Consider the following 14,698-nt stretch of genomic DNA (forward strand, 5'->3'; position numbering starts at 1 on the left):
AGAAGAAATGCTACGGAAAAGTTCCAAGACAGAAACAGCTTCTACGTAAATACCTGGAAAGGTGCCTCGGGGTCCCAATTTGCAGTGAAATCTAAAATGGCCAGCAAGAGGCTGGGGTGGATGGTTAAGTTTCAACAGTAGCAATGCCGGTCACTGAAAATGAGCACTCGTTATGCCGAGAGTCTATAGGAAGCACTGAAGATCTATTGCATCACTTAGCAATCCTATGAGCAAAGCACTTTTAAGATAAACTATTTGAATGAAAGAGAAAGGGAAGCAGGTGCAAAGGAAGGACAGACGTGGTTTCAGCAAGCTAGTTTAGAGAAGCGCACCTAGACCAAGGAGAGCCCACTCTAAAGCATCTCCCTCCTCCCCCCCCCCTTTAACGCTAAAGAATAGCAGCCCGCCTGTAAGATAGCGAATCTGGGAGCTAAGACCAAGGTGATTGATGGAAAGGGTGGGGGTCAGAGCTACGGAGAGCAGGATATCACCTTTTCTGTGATGTCCCTACACTGCATGTGGGTGACACTGCTCATTGCACTGAGAACTTACAAAAGCACGGTTTGGGAGGTTGACGGTGCTTACATCTACGTGTGTTTTAATTTCTGGAAGCAGTCTTTGTCTGGGAGGCACGGAAATGGCTCCTGGACTCTGCTAGTGCTGGGGAAGGAGATGAGATGCATTCTAGGGCCTGTGTGAGGAAAGAGCTGTGACTACTAAGGACAGTCAAGTTGGCTGCTGGCTAGACAGATGCTTGGTACAGTTGTCCTTTCCTTTAGGTTTTATTTATTCTTTTATATCTTGAGGAGAGATTTTTGTGGAGCCCTGGCTGGCTTAGTACTCCCTATGTAATCCAGGCTGGATTCAAGCTCCCAGCCCTCCTGCATCAGTATCCCAAGCTGAAACTATAGATGTGTACCAAAAGTCAAGCTCTAGATATACATTTCAAGATAATGAACTTGACACAAGCTATCATACTGTAGGATGAGGGGACCTCAACTGAGAAAATGCCCCAATCAGACTGGCCTGTAGACGATTATTGGTGCATTTTCCTAATTACCAGTTGATGTGGAAGGGCACCTTATTGTGGATGGTGCCATCTGGGCAGATGGTTCTGAGTTGTGTGAGAAAGTAGTAGACTGAATAACTCACAAGGAGCAAACCAATAAACAGTATTCCTCCCTGGTATCTGGTCTGCTTCAGTTCCTTCCAGGTTCACGCCTTGAGTTCTTGACCTGATATGGAACTGTAAGCTTAAATAAATCCATTTCTCCCCAAATTGCATATAGTCATGGTACTTTTTTCATTGTTAATTATTTTATTTTATTACATCCCAAATGCTGCCTCCCCTACCTTGTAGAGTTCTTCCCCCCACCCTCCTCCCCTTAGCCTCTGAGAGGTACCTCCTAGGTATCCTCCCACCTGGGGCATCAAGTCTCTACAGGATTAGGTGCATCCTGTCCCACTGAGGCCAGACTAGGCAGCCCTCTGCTACATATGTGCTGGGGGCCTCAGACCAGGCCCTGTATGCTCTTTGGTTGGTGGCTTAGTCTCTGGGACCGCTCAAGGGTCATGATGTTTTATCACAGCAGTAAAAAAAAAAAAAAAAAAAAAAAAAAGTAATGCCACTACATGGATCCCATGGATCCGCATGCATTTCATATTTCATTGATATCTAAGTTGCTTTGCTGGGTTGGTTTTCATCATCATATTAAAACCACAGAAACAGACTCTATGCTGTCTTTCACTCCACCTCTGGCCTAGTTTCTCAGGGCTAACTGCTTAGCCTATAACTGCTTAACTCAGCCACTTATTTCTACCTAGGCTGATATTGCTGTGTCCTGCTTGGCTACAGGCCCACCCTTCTTAGCTCCTTCTGAATAAGAAGACTATGCATATCAAGGGGATGGGCATGCTAAAGGACTCCACCTCACACATCATGTACAGAGCAAAGGGGAAAAAAACCCACAGTTTATCAGCCTTCTTGCACAATTTTAGCTAACTAAAACACTAAATTAATGAAGGTTTCTCATTCCTTGGACAGCTAATGAAGGTTCAGTGACATGCTACCTCTGGCCCACGAAGTGAATAGGGATGTTATTGCCTCATATTATAGCTGGAGAGGGGGAGGGGGAGTGTTAATAATCTTTCTCATCAGCAGTAAAGAACTGAGCTTTTAATACGCAAATATATTTTAGCAAAAGCATAGTAGAGCACCTCGAAAGAGGCTTCAAGAGCAGTTTGGGCTAACTAGGACACTGGAGAATCAGATTACATTGCAGGGCAAAATATTATTTAAAAATACATTGAAAGCCAAGTTTATGCTCATCCATTTTGTTTTGATCAGTTCAGGTAATAATCTAAATATACTAACAAGAATACCCAATCTTGAAAAAAAAAATGACTGTGACTTTGAGTAACCAGCCTAAGGTTTGACCAAGGCAACTGTTTAATTCACACACACACACACACACACACACACACACACACACACACCCCTGTCACCTCACCTCGGACAGTGTACTATACTTAGAAGAGGAGGAGAAATGAAGGTGAGCTGTCTATGCCCAAAAAGCTCCTCTGAGCTAGAACTTTTCTTTGACAAAGAGGAGTGCTTGCATTTAATGGAAATAAAATTAACAATGTTTAATAAAAGAAAAAAAAGGATATATATGCTTCAGGAAGGAGGCTAATCTACTTCAGCTACTGTGAAGTGTTATCATAAAAGATAGAGGCTGGATGTAATCCTGGGAAATACAGATGTCGAGCAGGGAAGAGGGTCATTTACTGTCTGATTCGAGGACTTTAAATTGTATGCTTTGTTTTCCAGACTCCCCAACGTGGTCACTGAATTAAGATCAGCACTTCACAAAGCTAGCTGGCTGACAAAGTGACTAATTGCTGGCTGCTGGCAGAGGACAGATTTCCCCTCTTTCAGGTCCCCAACACTGCTACCTAGTTCCATTTTACAGAGGCCAAATGCCAAGTTTAAGGTAGATGGACTGTGTTTGTTCACCTGTGAGTGGTTTGACCTTAGACTTCACAGAGCACCGTCAGGAAGTCAGTTTTCCATGCTCTTTACAGTAAACAAAGACAGTGTGGCCGGGCTCCAAATGTTACAGAAGGTCACCGACCAAACTGCCTCCCAGACAAAGACTGCTTCCAGAAATTGAAACACAAAATAGATGTAAGCACCATCGCCATTCCAAACTGTGCTCCTGTTCATTCTCAGGGCTTGCCTCAAACAATGTCACACGTATCCAGCATAGACACATAATAGAAAGGGAACCATAAAACCCCAGGTGCTGCAAAGCACCTTAAAGGTCGTCTGGTGCACCCGCAAATCTAAATTGTGAATACTGCCCTTTAAATAGCTCCTCCCTATAATCACCCAGGCTTGGAGGGAACCCCTCCAGTGATTGAAAAACACAGAGCCCTGGCAGAGAGATGATAGCTTCTGTCTTTTGCATGCAGTAATAGGGTATTTAAAAGCCCTAAGCCAGAAGGCCCAGTTCCAGGGTAAAGCAAGCTACGCACCTTCTGTCTATGGACTCTAAATTAAGATTCTTAAAGGCTCATCTACACTGTAGCCACCAGTTACTACAGGACATCTGTTATCACCCATACAAGTCTTTCTCCCATGACATCATGTCTACTCAACCTTCTGTTTCCAGCCAATGGATACATTCTGAATACCAGTTGTGATTAATCTTGACCAACACTTGATTACACTGAGAAGCTCCTAGAGGATTAATAAAAGTCAGCTCCGAGTATGTCACTGAGGACTTTTCAAGAGATGGTTAACTAAGATGGAAAGATCAGCCCTGAGTGCAAGTAGCACCATCCCACAGGCTGGGGACAAGATGGAAGGGCACAGGGAGTTGTTTTCCCTCTGCCGTGTGGCTGCTTTGAATGTGAGCTGCTCTTCTCTGCTATGCCCTGTCTGCCATTGAAGGACTAAAGCTCCTGACATTATAAGTTATTGTCCCTTCCTCAAGTTGCTTTCTTGGGTGTTTTGTTCCACCCACATCAAGTCTAATTAGCACCTTCGTGCTTTAAGTGATATGTCACACAAAACAGAACATGTGATCTGTTGGCACACGCACCCACAGTGTGATGGTCGCATCACTTCTCTCATTCCAACAGGACGTATTTCAACTCTTGAAGCCACATCCCCTCTTTCTTCTTATAGACATATCAGATTGGTGGCCCTTATTGTACCTGCCCTTCTGCCTAAGTGATACAGCTACCATCTTTAGACAATGTCTTTGAGGGTTTGCTTTTCTTTATTACTACCTATAATTAGACTCTATGGAATTTTAAAAAATATGTTCAAAGGGGAGAAAATAGTGAGCGAATATCAATGAACTAGTAAATGCATGTATGTTCCAGGGGAAGACAGAGTGTCCTCAGGGGCACGGTGTATTGCAAGGCAGTGACCACACCTTCTGTTGACTTCTGGATCTCAGCTTTACTGCATATGATACATAAAACAGCCCCACCTGGTGGGGAAAGTGTGAGACACAAAGTAGAAGCTCTGGGTTCCAGTGTCGCTTGTCACAAACTCTCCACTACAAGACCATAGGCAGGTCAGTTATCCCTCCCCAAATCCTTTCTCAGCTTCAAAAGGAGAGCTTAACAATAGGCACCCCAAGCCTCAACGTTTCAACAGTTTATTTCTGGAGAGTGCTTTTTAAATATTCTGTAATCTAACATAATAAAATAGTAACCGACTGGCTCGTTTTCCTACAGATTTTCATCAACACTGGATAAATTCCCCCATTACATGTATCTCTAAACAAATATATAAATATTACACTTAGGAATCAGAAGTGAATTGTTTCACTTTTTTTATATGTCAATTAGGTAAATTAAATAAATCTGACTATGGCTCCTAGAATTCTTATTCTCTGGTAAAATAGCAGTTTTGAATAGGTGAATCAATTACAGAGCTTCTTGGTAAGGAATAAATGTCATAATGTGATATCATCGCCACATTCCTGTAATCCAAATGTCTTCTAAAAATGTCTTTAATTAATTCTACAGAGAGAACCTTTAGGTTGAAAAGATCTAGTTTTTTATTCTCTCTCTCATTTTTTTTTTTTTTTTTTTTTTTGGTACAGCCCTGACAGCAGAGCTGCCTCGTGTCCATCAGTAGCTCAGGACAGCAATAGTCTTCATGCTCTGAGCTGGGACGGAGTGGTGATGGCATATGGTCATATCAGTGGAATGTCAGCTCCTTGGGAAAGTTTGAATTACAGGAAAATTAATTGCATGATGAGCTTCCAAGGTGCATCCAGCCCTCCTAACATTAACCTGACAGTATAATGGTAGATCCTTTCACTAAGTATGTTATTAGATGATGTAATTTTTCTTAGATCAAAAGAACTAAAAATAAAAAAATTGGAAAGGTGGGTTTCATGCTCAAAATCTGGGCTCAGGTTTGGTCCAGGCTTTCTTTGTGTATATCGTATCAGTGTTCTGGCCCAGGCATCAATTCTCCTTTGAAAAGCAAGTATCAGAGTGTTCAGGCTTCCGTAGTCTCGGTTTATGTATCAAGCAGAGGCAAGATTTGCTGACTTTTTGATATTGTCCAACAATTAAATTACCTGGATTAGCCAATGTTCTGTTGTTGTAATAGGATATTTGATGTTGGTTACTTCATAAAGAGGTTCATTTGGTCACACGTTATTATGAATAGAACAGACTTGTGCTGGTTTTCCAGTGAGAGCCTACTGGCTATATGACATACTAGTTGGGAAAGAAGAAGGGGAATGTCTTGAAGATGGAAGGTCCTCTTTCATAATAGTCTACTCTCATGAAAACTAACCCACTCTTTGAAGTCAGCATTAGTCCCTTCTGAAGCCAATGCATCCCCCCATGTCCTAATTACCTTTTGCTAGACTATAACTTTTAATGTTTCTACTATCTCTCAATATTGCCCCAGAGGACCAACCTTCCAACAAAGATGCCAACCATGAGCCATATATTAGCCAAGATATTTATGATTCTGGAGATTCATGTAATACTTTCTCCAAGTCCTCTCATTTTTTTTGAAGCTTCCTTGTAGTGCAGACAGGGCAACAGCACTGCCTCAGCCTCAAGTCCCTCTCTTGGAGTTAGGCAAAGCTTCAGACCCCTGGGACTGACCAACAACAGTCATATGGAAAGGTTCCAATGGGTGAACCCAAATGAACAGGCACACCTACACAATGCACATATGATCCAGACAAGGGCCGGTACACGCAGGTAGAATACTTTTTGATATTTTCAAATATATCTAAGTAATATGTTTTTCCAGACATAATGGCATACTGGTATTTGATATGAATAAAAGCAATAAACAATTGTTTATTGAAATCAATGTAATAAAGATTTTCAAGATGTAGTGATCACTACTGATGGCATCTCTACTTAAGTAGTGATGCAGACCTTTGAAGGGAACCATTAAATCACTATAGTGATAGCCACATGCACATGACTAAAGCAGCAAAGCTTCCTCAGGTCAGAGGTATGTGGGGCCAGGAGTGTCTTATCCCCCTGAGGCTGGAGTCTGTGAGCTGCCAACCTGGGTTCTAGGAATCAGACTCTGGTCCCCTACAAGCTTATTAGGTATATACTTTTAACCATTAAGTTATCTCTCTATCACCAAGCAGTGGCTCTTGATATACCCTCTCCCATACACACACTCAAAAATAATTTTTATGTAGATGACTACATGACAAGTATATTTTAATTAATATTATAAAGTTATATGCTTATATATACTATATGAATATATAAAGCAGAGAAATTAACATAACTTTGTGTAATAGGAGTTTACTCTGATTTTGTTTCACGTTGATTTTGTAGCATTAAAAATTAAAGCTAGAGTCTCCTACAGACTAGTAAATCACTCTACCACTGTGATAAACCAAGCATTTCTTTCCCTTTGAGATAGTTTCTCACTAGTTATGATGCAGGCTGGCCTTGAGCTCACTTTGTAGCACAAGCAGACACTGATCTTGAGGTCCTCTTGCCTTAGCCTGTGAGATAAGCACTATGAGAGGCCTATCCTCCTAGGCCCAGCTTGCTCTAATTTCAGATACTCTGTATTCAGAAGCAAAGACCTCTTGTTGCTGAGGATACTCTAAAGAATATCTTGTTAAGATACAATTCACAAGCCACATGAAACTCAAGAAGAAGGAACACCAAAGTGTGGATACTTCGATCCTTCTTAGAAGGGGGAACAAAATACCCATGGAAGGAGTTACAGAGACAATGTGTGGAGCAGAGACAAAGTGTGGAGCAGAGACTGAAGGAATGACCATCCAGAGACTGCCCCGCCTGGGAATCCATCCTATATACAATCACCAAACGCAGACACTTTTGTGGATGCCAACAAGAGCTTGCTTTCAGGAGCCTGATATAGCTGTCTCCTGAGAGGCTCCACCAGTGCCTGACAAATACAGAGGTGGATGCTTGCAGCCAACCATTGGACTGAGTACAGGGTCCCCAATGGAGGAGCTAGAAAAAGAACCCAAGGAGTTGAAGGGGTTTGCGACCTCTAGGAGGAAAAACAATATGAACTAACCAGTACCCCCAGAGCTCCCAGGGTCTAAACCACCAAATAAAGAGTACACATGGTGGGACTCATGGCTCTAGCTACATATGTAGCAGAGGATGGCCTAGTCAGTCATCAGTGGAAGGAGAGGCCTTTGGTCCTGTGAAGGCTCGTGCTCCAGTGTAGGGAACTGCCAGGGTCCAGGAAGTGGGAGTGGGTGGGTTGGTGAGCAGGGGGAGGGGGGAAGGTTTTCAGAGGGGCAACTAGGAAAGGGGAAAACATTTGAAATGTAAATAAAGAAATAATAAAAAACTTCAAAAAAGCCGGGCGTGGTAGCACTCGCCTTTAATCCCAGCACTTGGGAGGCAGAGGCAGGCAGATTTCTGAGTTCAAGGTAACTGACCAAGCCAATAGGTGGAAGAGCCAGGCTGTGAATCTCATCAGTAAGGCTCTGGAATTCTTGCCGTCTAGTCCACCGATCTGTTTTATCTTTCCCTTCTTTCTTTCCATTACCCTCCTCCCCAATGCCCAGTCATAACCTCTCTTATCCAAAATCAAGTCAGATCCCTCTCTTGGATCTATCCAATCTCTCTTCAGGGTATTACACAAACAATAAACAGGGCTGGCTGGCGAGTTCAGTCGGTAAAATGCTTATTTGAGTCCCAGAAACCACATCAAAAATTGCAGGCTCAAGAAATGGCTCAGTAGTTAAGGACACTGGCATGCAAGTGATGCACATACATATATGATAAAGTAAAAATCATTTTTTGTTGTTTGTTTTTTGAGACAGTGTTTCTCTGTACAGCCCTGGCTGTCCTAGAACTTATTTTATAGATGCAGAGATCTGATTACCTCAGCCTCTCGAGTACTGTGATTAGAGGCATGCTCCATCCACCACACACGGCCTGAAACAAAATTAAAAAAAGAAAAAAGAAAACCAAATGTAGTGATGCATTCTTGTAATCTCAGCACTAGAGGGTAGAGGTAAGAAGGTGCCTGAGGCTTGCCAGCCAGCCTAACCTAATTGGCAAGTGCTTCACACCAGTGGAGACCTTGTCTCATAAAACAAGGTAGGTAACACTTGAGAAACTACCAGAGGTTGTCCTCCGTCCTCCCCATGTAAGCATTTTCCTGAACACACACACACACACAGAGACACAGAGAGAGAGAGAGAGAGAGAGAGAGAGAGAGAGTAACAAGGCACAAAATGCAAAGAAGAAAATACTTCTAATGACAACATTACACTAGAAATCACCATTTTAATGATGTCTTTTAGAGTTTTAAAGCAAAACAATAGTGGAACACAAGAGTTGAAAATTTTCACTTATATCACTGAGATGGTGACTTGGAAAAGCAAGTCAAGGTGTGAGCGCGAGCTGGGACTGTGGAAGCAGCAGGGAGCCTGGCAGCAGGTCTACAAGGCTTGAGACGATGACAGGTAATGTAAATAAGCCTTCTCCACATTGGCAAGATGTCAGGAGTGTCCAGGACAAAGAACTGTGCTTTCTAGGAAAGCTCAGCAAGCGCCTTTCTTTCTTACAGATAAGGAAGGTGAAGCCAACAAAACGCAAAGGTGAACAATCAAGGAGGCAAGATTGGTGCTTCTCTTCACTGTGGTCTGAACCTTGTGCCCTTGAGATTCTAGTTGTAGCACAAATGCTCAAGTGTAAAGCATCCTCCGAGTCGCGAATGAGGGCTGAGCCGACAAATGGGTCAAACTCTAGCCACCAGGGTCAGGAGCAACATCACCAGTGGACACTACCAGGAACAGGGGTTGACAGGTCAGAGATGCTCTGCTTCCAGTGTAGGTCTGAGCATTAGATCGATGCAGCCTGGAAGGAACAGAACCTCAGAGTTGTGGTGCCTGGATGATCTTGCAGAACCAAACAAACTCAACCGCCACAAAACCTTTGGGCACGACAGCAGAACAGGAGCCTTGGTAAGACAGAAAACAAAAGAATGTGGGGAATTTATAAAAGGAAAGACTACACAGTAAATGGAGAACCAAATAAATTGGGGACAAACAACACGAAGGAGACACATCACTATTGGGCTTAGTGAGATGAGCTGCAGGAAACAAGATGGCGAATGTTGAATGATAAGAATATCGATGAGTTGGAAGAACCACCTGCTTTATGTAAAGCTCCAAATAACCAGATCACAGTGGACAGCCACTCGAATAATGTCTTCATAATGTAGAGCATTATTGGGAATAACTCAATTCACGGGGAGCTTAGGGCAGCCAATGGTTGATGGCCTGTCAGAGAAAACAGAATGGTAATTACAGAAAAGAATCATATCCTCAGAAAAACAAAACTTAATCAAACTAAGTTTCTAAAGTGTATCGTACAGACACACAGTCTGGATGCCCACTCTCAAAAACTCCTGTTTCTATTCTATGACAATTTGTTTAGCTAATTTAATGATTTTTTTTTCCCTGTTACTTCAAAACTGGGTATGCTATGACTCAGAGCTTCTGACTTTCTAAAGAATTTTAAGAAACTCATGAGCACACAGGATAGAATTATACAAGACTCCACACACTCCCAATTATTATCATTTTGTTTAAATTAGAGGATGATGTAATGGCTCCTGTAGTCATAGAAAAACCAACCCATGACCGATGCTCTAGCAAACCCGAGTTGTTCCAATAAGCTGGGACCATACGTAATCAGACATAAATGAGCAAAACTGATGATCAAATGTCACTAATTAGTCAGAGACTAAACTGAAACTTCTTACTATGCAATAAAAACGCCCTTTAATTGAAAAATTTCCAATAGTTTCTGCTGTGATTATGTCTACCACACTCACGGGCAAGTTGCTCTGCACTTCACTCTTTTTCTCCACTATGTTCTTTGGAAAAGAGTTACCATGAGCAGCCCACACTCCACACCATGAGGAGTCACAGAGCCTCTTATTTCCTTTGGGCAAAAATACCACATCTAACCAGAAAAACTCTCTCTTCCCTCCTACTCCTGTGATCATTTCTATATCACTGTGGCCTTACAGGTACCTTACTTACACTCTGGGTTGTACTTCAATATTATCACAACAAGGTGAATTTTATTTACAATGTATTCAGTTTCATTGCTGATGCCTTTTGGCTCTTGGCCAAGGAGAGAGACTGAGGGCAGAGCAAAGTATGTGGCTATCAAGAGGACCTTGAAGGTAGGGAGCTGAGGGTCTGCCAGAGACTATTTAGTGATGTGTGTGTGAAACTTACTATATTTCTAATGCACTGTGGATTCAAAGTTGAACATGATTTATTAAAATCCTTCTGCTAGGTGCTGGCTAGGTCAGCACTTTACTGTTTTAGAAATAATATGTTGCTTTCCCTTTGAGACAAGAGCTCACTGTATAGCCCAGGCTGGCCTACAAATTGAGATAATTCTCACATCTGCCTCCCAGGGCTGCAAGTACGGGTGTGCATCACCGTCATAAGCTCCAGAAGTAAGTTTTGACTATGTAACTAGGTTATCACATAACTTGGTACATGGAGTACATATATTTCAAATAATTGTAAAACAACATTCTCCATTTGTAAACAACTTAAAACAGAAGCAGGGCATGCTGGCACATGCCTGAAATACTAGGTCGTGGGAAGTGGAAGCAAGGAGAACCAACTGTTCAAGGACAGCTCAGGACAGTCTCTGGTACATCGTAAATCTGAGGGACAGCCTGGTGGACTACAATGAGTTTCTACACACAAGTACCAGAAATTAATAAATGCAATAATAAACGTAAATAGCAGAAGAGTCACACTTGAAGGTGTGGGAGTGTAATCAGTAAAGGGACACAGCAGGTGCTTTAGGGGCCTGCTGCAGCTTATGCAGAAGCTACGTTAACTGTAAGTATAACGCCGAGACTGGATAGGGACAATCAGCTACTACTATGCTACTAAAAGACCACGTAAATAAAATGTCTCCTAATTACATATCACTATAGCCAGTGATCAGCAACTCACTTAAGAGAAGCTTCCTCTTGTCAGAAGGGAACTGACACAAAGACCGCAAACCTGGGTAATGTGCAGAGACTGAGAAATTTTGGAACACTCAGTCCTAAATGGGATGTCTTCATTAAACCCCTCCCCTCAGGGTTCAAGGAGCTATGAGGAAAAGGAGGTGACACGATTGTAAGAGCCAGAGCAGAAAGGTGACTCCAAGAAAATAGTGCCTTCCAGACACAACAGGACTGATGCAAATATGAACTCACAGAGACTGTGGCAGCATGCACAGGATATCCACAGTTTCAAGCCACACAGGGTACTAGGGCTGAGAAGGGGACATGAGCTCCCATCCCTAACCAAGAAGCTATCTGCAACTGACATCTGCTTGCCAAGAAACAGTTTTCTCCACTGGAGTCTCTCTGGGTAATTAACCACACTTAAAGGGGGCCCCCATGCCCAGCAGTAGACGGCCAACACAAAATGAACTCAGTTGTGGTTTTGTAAACTCTTCAGCCATATATTTCTTTGTTTTTATTTTCTTACTATTCTTTTTCTTATATATTATGTCTTCCAATTTTGTAGGTTTTATGGATTTTCTTTGTACATTTGTGTGTGTGTTTCCTGTGTGTTTTTTCCTTCATTTTAAAAAATCTGTAATTTTTGTATTGTTTGCTTGTTTGTTTGTTTGTTTGCTTGCTTGTTTTGTTTTTTTCGAGACAGGGTTTCTCTGTGTAGCCCTGGCTGTCCTGGAACTCACTCTGTGGACCAGGCTAGCCTTGAACTCAGAAATCTGGCCCCCTCTGCCTCCCAAGTGCTGGGATTAAAGGCGTGTTCCACCACCGCCAGGCTGCCTGTTTGGTTTTTTTTAAAGAAACAGAGAAAAGGGGTGTGGAGTTGGCTAGGTGGGAATGTGAAGAGTTGGAAAGAGCTGAGAAGCAAAAGAAAAACCTAAATCAAATAAATGCATATGGACCTCTACCTACACTCATTTTCACATAAATACATAAATAAAGACATACCCACATGCACACACACACACACACACACACACACACACATATACATAATATCAGTTAGAGGCTAGGGACCACATATGAGAAAGAACATGTAATAGTTGCCTTTCTGAGGCTGGAATAATTCAGTTGACACAATATTTCCAGTTCCATCCATTTTCTTGCAAATTTCATAATCTCATGTTTTATGAACCCTATGAAACAGAAAGAAAGAGGCATTATGGGAATGTGTGGGAGGGTGATAGATATGGGTGTGGTATGTGATGTGAAGATGAAAGAATACAAGGGAAGGAAATGTATAGTAGGAACTGGGGGTCAAGGAGGTGGGAAAAGAAGTGGGATTAATCAAAATGTAGTATGTATGAAAATACCACAAGGAAACCTATCACTTATATGCTAATTTAAAAATGAAATGAAGTTTAAATTGAATAAATAAAAACATCAAGCTTGTTAGGTATCTCTTAGCACAATTCAAAATCAGTAACAGGATAAGTAAATACATGCTAAAATTCCAAAATAAAGTACATAAAAGCAGCATGGGAAAAATACATAAAGCAAGCATAAAGATGGGTGGGAGGTATGTAGAGGATCCTCGAAAGAACTGGAAAAGAAAACGGGAGGTGAACAGTCAAGGTACATTCTGTACATGTATGAAGTTTCCAGAGAATACATCAAAATTCTACTTTTAAAAGAACTTACTCTAAACATGATGGAAACTAGACAGAGACGAGTAAATTTTATTCATTTATTCACTGGTTTGACAAATATTTAGACAGTACCTCTTATCTGTCATTGTGCTGGCTAGTTTTGTATCATCTGAAAAGAGAGAACCTCAATTGAGAAAATTCCTCCCTAAGATCTATCTATTGGGTGTTTTCTTAATTGATGTTTGGGGGAGGACCACATCCATTGTAGGGTGCTACTCCTGAGATGGTGCTATAAGAATGTAAGCTGAGGAAGCCATTAGGCAGTGCTCTCTATGGTCTCTTCATTAGCATTTGCTTCCAGGTTCCTGCCTTGTTTGAGCTCCTGTCTACACTTCAGTCATGGACTATGATGTGAAGGCATAAGCTAAATAAATTCTTTCCTAACCAACTTGCTTTTGATTATGGTGTTTCATCACAGCAATAGTAACCCTAATTAAGACAGCCAGGAACCATACCAAGATCTAGGTACATCATAATGAACAAAGCATTTTACCAACTTTGCTTTTTTATTATTATTATTATTATAGTTTTTTAAATTAGATATTTTCTTTAGTTACATTTCAAATGTTATCCCCTTTCCTGGTTTCCCCTCCAAAAACCCCTTACCACCGCTCTACTCTCCTGCTCACCAATCCACCCATTCCCACTTCCTGGTCCTGGAATTCCCCCACACTGGGACATCAAGCTTTCACAAGATAAAGGGCCTGTCCTCCCATTGATGACTGACTAAGCTATCCTCTGCTACATATATGACTGGAGCCATGGGTCCCTCCATGTGTACTCTTTCATTGGTGGTTTAGTCCCTGGAAGCCCTGGGTGGGGGGAAGGGGTAATTGGTTGGCTCATATTGTTATTCCTCCTATGGGGCTACAAACCCCTTCAGCTCCTTGGGTCCTTTCTCTAGCTCCTCCACTGGAGACCCTGTGCTCAGTCCAACGGTTGGCAGAGAGCATCCACCTCTGTATTTGTCATGCACTGGCAAAGACTTTCAGGAGACAGCTATATCAGGCTCCTGTAAGCAAGCTCTTGTTGGCATCCACAAAAGTGTCTGGGTTTGGTGATTGTACATAGGATGAATCCCCAGGTAGGGCAGTCTCTGGACGGCCTTTCCTTCAGTATCTGCTCCACACTTTGTCTCTGTATCTCTTCCCATGAGTATTTTGTTTCCCCTTCTAAGAAGGACCAAAGCACCCACACTTTGGTCTTACTTTTTCTTGAGCTTCATGTGGTCTGTGAATTGTATCTTGGGTATTCTGAGCTTCTGTGCTAATATCCACTTATCAGTGAGTGTATACCATGTGTGTTCTTTTGTGATTGGGTTACCTCACTCAGGATGATAATTTCTAGTTCCATCCATTTGCCTAAAAATTTCATAAATTCACTGTTTTTAATAGCTGTGTAGTACTCCATTGTGTAAATGTATCACATTTTCTGTATCCATTCCTCTGTTGAGGGACATCTGGGTTCTTTTCAGCTTCTGGCTATT

This window comes from Mus musculus, chromosome 13 (assembly GCF_000001635.26).
Source record: "Mus musculus strain C57BL/6J chromosome 13, GRCm38.p6 C57BL/6J".
NCBI lineage: Eukaryota > Metazoa > Chordata > Mammalia > Rodentia > Muridae > Mus > Mus musculus.